Consider the following 6,650-nt stretch of genomic DNA (forward strand, 5'->3'; position numbering starts at 1 on the left):
AAACCTCTCTAATTCTTTAAGCAGAAAATAATTTCTTTCTCACACTGAATCTGGCAATTGTTTATCTGTGACCAGAGAGCAAGAGACCAACCCAATATTCAACCAGAAAACCTTGCAGAAGTATGTGAAGAGCCTAGTTTCTTGCTTCAAGGTACAGTGCATTCTTAATTAGGCGGAGAGATAAAACAGTATCTTTGAAAATATGAATAATCAATAGGCTACAGTGCCTTTCAGACATTACCTGTCAGCCCCCTTGGTCATAGTCCTGAAGATTAGGCTGGATGCTGAAACTGGCTGCTTTTCATCTCCCACCAGCTACCTGCCCACCTTGGTTGCAGTGCTCAAAGCCAGGTCTGGAGGAGGCCATGGGGACCTGGTGGAGCTTCTCTCCTTGTTAGCTTAGGGAGATATTTGAAAGTACAGTCCTTCCCTTAATATTCCTGAGCAGAGCCTGTAGGTGCCACGATGGTGTGTGACAGCCGTCACAGCACTAAGACATCTTCACTAGGCTGCATTCCACTGGCCAGGATTGACCAAAAGCCCATTAGCTGGGTCTACCCACAATATTGTTAGGAGAAATGCTGGAAATGCACTTGGCTTCTAAACCGGAAGAGGGTTCCGCAATGTGATCCAACTAAATTGTGTTAAAAATCCTTTTCCATCTCTTTAAATGGTTCAAATTCTACTTCTGGTTAAATTCCAATTAGTAACGCTTTTGGCTATTTAGTCACTGCACCAGGGTTAAACATTCCCTAAGCCTTGTGGTTTAATGGACTGATAACACAGCTAAAGGATGTTCAATACATCTCCTGCAGAGACAGAGTTTGTTTCAATGGGTATGCAGGGTCGACCCTTTGGGTACGCACCTGATCTTCTAAATGAACCTGATGTTTCATGGCTCTTAGCAAGCCGGACGATCCCTCTGCTTCATGCAGTATGTTCTCTCCAGGGCTCGGAATAGTTCACCGTGAACGCCTGGCCCAAAAAACACCCTGAAATGTGATAAAATGTATAGATTTATTGTGAGTTTCCAGCCAGGTCAGGGGCTGAGTTCTAGACGGGAAGTGGTTTTGGTTTTCTGAAATGTTAGATGATTTGGCCAACACAAACTGAGCACAGGCTGTCCCAAGCCTGTTAATAAGTCAGACGATGGCACTATCAATGCTGGTTTTGAGACTGATAAAAGACTCCTTTTAATATGCTACTGTTATACTGTTTTTTCTTCTCTAAACTGATTTACTGATGTGAGTTTCTCCAATACAGGCTGAGAACCAATTCACACAAATATGCTCAATGCTCCTCCACACATTCCTCTTTTTTTTTTTTTTTTTTTCAATGCAGAGAAGAAACGAGCAGTAATTCTTCAATTTAGAGAGCAGACTGAGCTGATGATTTCAGCATTGGTAGAGCAGATATGTAAGAGGGACTTGATCACCTTTAGAAGTAGCACCATCTCATGGAGATGGAGATGCTCCAGGACTCCAGAGATGTCCGTTAGATTACCGGACTGACTGTGACATTTTTCCCCCATCTGACCCAGAGCAAAAGCTCCAGTGGAAAAAAAGGCTTTTTTTTTTTTTTTTTTTTTTTCTGTGAGTGTCTGTGTGTTTCCTATTGCTTTGAGTGCTTCTGCTTTGTTTACTTTCTTGTTCTTCTCTAGGCATTCTGTTGCCACTGCCTTCAGTTGGAGGAGACGTGCCTCTCCCTCTGCTCTGAAAAAAAGAAACAACCAAACACACTTCACTGGTCTCCTTATTCCACAGAAAGGGAAACTGAGGTATGAAGAAAAAGGAGACAACTCGTGCAATATCATGGACTCAGTCAGAGGTGGGAGAGACACTGCAGAATGGATGGGAGTTATCCTGGTCTGTTCTCAAAACCAGGCTCAGTACCTGAGCCAGCAAGAAAAGCCTCTTAAGGTCCAAGCAAATCCCAAGAGACTGCCTGCAGGTAGTCCTCATGGCTGGGGGAGATGGTGTTGATCTCTATGTCGTTGCAGAAGTATTCTGTTTTATAGCCCTCCTCAAGGCTCTCTCCCTCAGGCGTGGGCCGGTCCCAAAAAGGCCATGCTGCAAACCCCAGTTGTGTGCTGGAAGTACCCCCACATGCCATTCATAGCCTTTTAGTCAAATGCTTGATAAACCTGTCCACTAATGGGAAATGTTTTCTGGTGAAGGCAAACCAGTACAGGTTGGTCCAACCATCCAGGACACACCTTTTTATAGGAGATGCTTTGACATGGAAGCTCAGTAAAAGTTCTGATTCTACAAATCCACCTGGAGGTTAAACAGTGGCAACGCTGGCAGAAAATACAGTGTGAATAAAGCCTGGGGAGGATTGGAAGCATTTTTCTGGTGCTGGCTTCTATCAGACTTTGAAATGGCATCCGGAAACACAACGGAGCTGCTAGCAACTTGGCAAAAATAATGCACAATGCAATAGGAACCACAGTGCTCAAATCAGGCAGCTCAAGCCACAGCATCCACTGTGATGGAAAGGTCTCTCCTATCCCAAGGCTATTTTGATGTCCATGAATGGGTATAAATAGACTTTGAAGAGGGCAAAGACAGCAACTTGGCAGTATTCCCTGGCATCCCCTCGAGCTGACGTAAGCCAATGTGCTGACTGGCCCTGGAGCGGCAGAGGGAATCCCGGGTGATGGATGTATGGTGTTTCTCCAGGAGTCTGTCACTGCAGACCGTGCTGCACCATGGGGACCGTGCTGTCTGGCTTGGTTTTCTTGCTTCCTTAGTTTGAAAGTAATCTATAAACCTTCCAGGGTTGAGACCCTCGAGCTGGGACAGGCACCATTATAATTGCATAAATCAAACATCAGAAAAAAAGACAGGCTTTCCTTTAGCTTTCCTGCAGACAGTTCATCAAGGTAATTACTCACTTGTATCAGTGAAACGAAGTTGCTGCAACTGCTGTCCCCATTGGTGGGCCCAGAATGGCAGAAATTGGCATCGTGACCATACTTCAGCACAAATCCTTTTGCTGCCGTTTGCTTTCCATCTGCACGCTTATCCATCAGACCAGATGCCCCCACGTACTACAGCTGAGGATCTCTCTCATCCATGTGTCTTCCCACAGGATTTTTGTAACATTTCTGCTATTGAAAGCTATTTTACAAAAATCTTCCTCTTGGATGATCCTAGAGCCTTTACTACTACATCTTCCTACTCTAGTCCTTTTGTACAGGTTGCCTTGATGCTGGCTTAAGAGAAAAAGTGCTCCTTGCACAGTCACCTTCATCTTTACAAATTATAAGTCTCATACTGATGTTTCATTCAAGCAATTTAGTAGGACAAATATAAATAACTTTAGGGACTTTGGGGCCAGGCCAGCATTGTTGGTGGTGTTGCGCAGGTGGAGAAGTCAAGGCGTGGAGGGAGGACATGAGCTGCCCAAAGTTCTGCAGGTGGTCAGCAGGAGAGCCAGGAATAGCGCCCAGGAGGCAACTTGGTCCCAGGGGGAAGATGTGGGCAAGGTTAACATGGCAAATAAAGAATGATCCCTCTGAAATAAATGTGACCCATAAAATACATCAACATTGACTAGCCATAAACAGCATTTACTATTTACAGCATCAGAGCACAAGGATATTTGCCAGCCGTTTGCAGCTAAAAGGATAAACAGCAGTTCTTTTGATCCTGAGTTGTCAAAAGGGTTCTATTTAAAGCCATTCATTTCTCTCCAGTCTTTCACCGTTTACATCATTTGTTTTACGTTCTGCACTGATCCCTCTTGCTGTAAATACTGCTTTGGCAACACAGTGGTGGAGTAGTGACTGTCCTTTCTGGTAATGAAGCAGGCTGGGTGGGACTCCCTGTAATGCACTGAAATAGAAACACCGTGGGGATAAAATATGAGAATTGGAGCTTTGAGTAAATGGCAGCTTTTGTCATTGTTTCTCTGAGTAGCTGAAAAACGGAGGCTGTGAATCCAGCTCAGAAGCATCAAATGAAGCCTGAAAAAGTGAAAAAAAACCTGAACATTTTGCTAAACCTTGACATTTTCTGGTGGCTGGAGGGCAAGACAGCTGTGTTTACTACTACTAACAGGTTTGTTTAGAATTAAATACAAATCAACAGTAAACTACTCAGGATTTGGCTGCTTGTCCCTTCCCAACCCTCTTCTTGTTCTGCTACCTCAACTAGCGTGAACTAGCCTCAGCTCCAGATCCCTTCTGAGAAGTACTTATGGTCCAGGGCTACAAACACTGTGCCTTTAAAAACAAAACAAAACAAAAACCCAATATTTAAATGCCTTCTGCTTGAACTCTATTGGAAGTTTGGAAGTCTTGAGATCCCTGAAATCTGATTTCCTTTTTTCCATGGAAAACCTTCACATTCTTCTGGCTCATTTACACAGCACCTTAGGGATCGATTCATTTTGATTTTATCTGTTTGGTTTGTTGCAGTGTGAAATTTATACTAAGATATTAAATGCAATAATGGTATGTTTATTGGAAATATGTAAATATAAAGCTAAAACGCTGCTTGAAAATAAAACTTGAGCAAAACAAATTGGAAAACCAAAATGCCAAATCAAAACAAAAGCATCTGCACTATTAAAACTAAAATGTCATTTCTCTTGGCTTTTCCCATCTGATCTACATTCCTGTGAAATGTTACGCATGTAGCGATAGAGAAAGAATCTGCATCTATGTGGTTTATGCCATCAGACTTGCTTGTCTTACGACAAATTAGAAGTTACCACCTCTTCCAGCTGTAACACTGCCTGTATTAGTATGAGTTTGCTTTTTAGCACTTTTAGTACTTATTCTTAAACCTCTCACTTGCCTGGGTGCAGAGGACCGTGCTTCCCCAGTGGGTCCTGCTGGAGAGGACACACCTCCTGACTTCACGCTGGGGTCTCCTGCAGGACCTGACCACCTTTGGATGCTATGACTTGATCTGCCTGGTTTTGAGCGCTGTTGTTCCTATTGCGTTATTTTAATTCGATCTCACTCACCTGCAGGCAGAGGCCTTGGCTGTAGTTAGGTTGTGTGCATCATCAGGGCAGTGCAAAGGCTCTCCAGCCCCGCTAAGCACCAACAATGTTATTATTTTCCAGCTGAAGTCTCCCAGCAGTTTAAGCACTTTGCCGGTGAGCTTCACGCTGCCATGTCATTAAACGTGTCTCATCCGTGCTGTGATATCCAGACGCTGCAGACAGGCTTAGTGCAGCCAAGTTCATCCATCTGAGCCTGCCAGCAACAGGCATCAGCAACCATGGTCCGACACCGGCAATGACAAGGTGGCCCCGGCAGCTCCAGCCCCTCTGCCCACCCGAGCACGGAGGCTGCAGCCGTTGGCAAAGTGCTGTTACTCATAGTGGTGGTGGAGCAGAGCAGATCATCCCATCATGTATTGGAGATGTCTCAAAAAAATTATATTTGTCACTTCCACCCTGAGAATAGTCCCCATGGCCATAATCTGAGCAGAGATGTGGAGAGCAACGGACCACGGTGCAAAGTCAGGTCAGAAGAACCCATATGGGTGCAGGTGTTGGCTTTCACTGTCACCATCTTTGCCTTGAAACAAAGCATCTACAGGTCTTTTCTCCTTCATCTGCACTCAGATAACAACACAATGACACCATTGTTTGGGGGAAAAAAACACCCTGGCTATATACAACAATTTCCCGTCAGTCCAAAGCGTTTAATTTCAGCAGGAGCAAGGTTGGACCAGGATCTCCTGCTGCCCATCCAGCAGTGGGAGGAAAGAGGGGCTCTGGTGTTTAGAACAAGCCCTTTTTCAGTAGGGAGACATGGAGGTGAGTGTGTTGGAGGGAGAGGCAGACCTTCCTTGTGCCAGGACACGTGAGGCCCACAATAGCGGCTCTGCAGAATGGCAGCGCTGCGCTGGGGCCAGCGTGAGCTGTTAATGGTTTGTCTGTTTACGTTGCAAGCAGGCTCGGGAAGAGCTTTAAATGCATATTTTCCTCTTGAAATATTGAAGCCAGTGTTTTCCATTTGGAGGCCTGGGGAAAAATTATGTTTCATATTTTAAAAATAAACATTGCTTTTTCGGAGGTATAAATGCAGACCTAGAGTATCTAGCACACCTTTGCCTCTCGCCTTATTTTCAAAGCTTTAATGTTGCTTGTGTGCCACAACCTCTGCTAGTAAAAATATTCACCTGAAATGTATTTATCTTTCTTTGCTAATTAGCAGCAAAATGACACATAGAAACTTTATATTTTCCTCAGCAAGAACAGCCATAGAGCCTTCATTTACAGAGGGCTCTGAATGATCCCCATTCATGGCAGGCAAGCGCTGTCTGCAACAACAGATCCTTCTACGCATGGCAGAGCTACAGGAGAAATCCCATCGTAGGCAGGGCTGGATGCAAAATCTCCCAGATTTATGCTTTTATTTCACTCTGTTCTCTAAAAGTTGTCACTGTATGTGTGTAATTTGGGGAGCAAACGTACCTGTGTGCATGTAGGCACACAAGGATATCACTGAAGAGTATTTATACATATTAGCACTCACCTAAATCCATGCACATATGAACACATCCATGAAAAGCATGCATGGAGGACCATTATGTGTCTGCACGTATGTGCCCACATACACATCGACAGATATAAGAACATACATGTTTATATGCATGTCATACATCTATGTATTCATGCATCCA

This window comes from Chlamydotis macqueenii, chromosome 22 (assembly GCF_036417535.1).
Source record: "Chlamydotis macqueenii isolate bChlMac1 chromosome 22, bChlMac1.mat, whole genome shotgun sequence".
Taxonomy (NCBI): Eukaryota; Metazoa; Chordata; class Aves; order Otidiformes; family Otididae; genus Chlamydotis; species Chlamydotis macqueenii.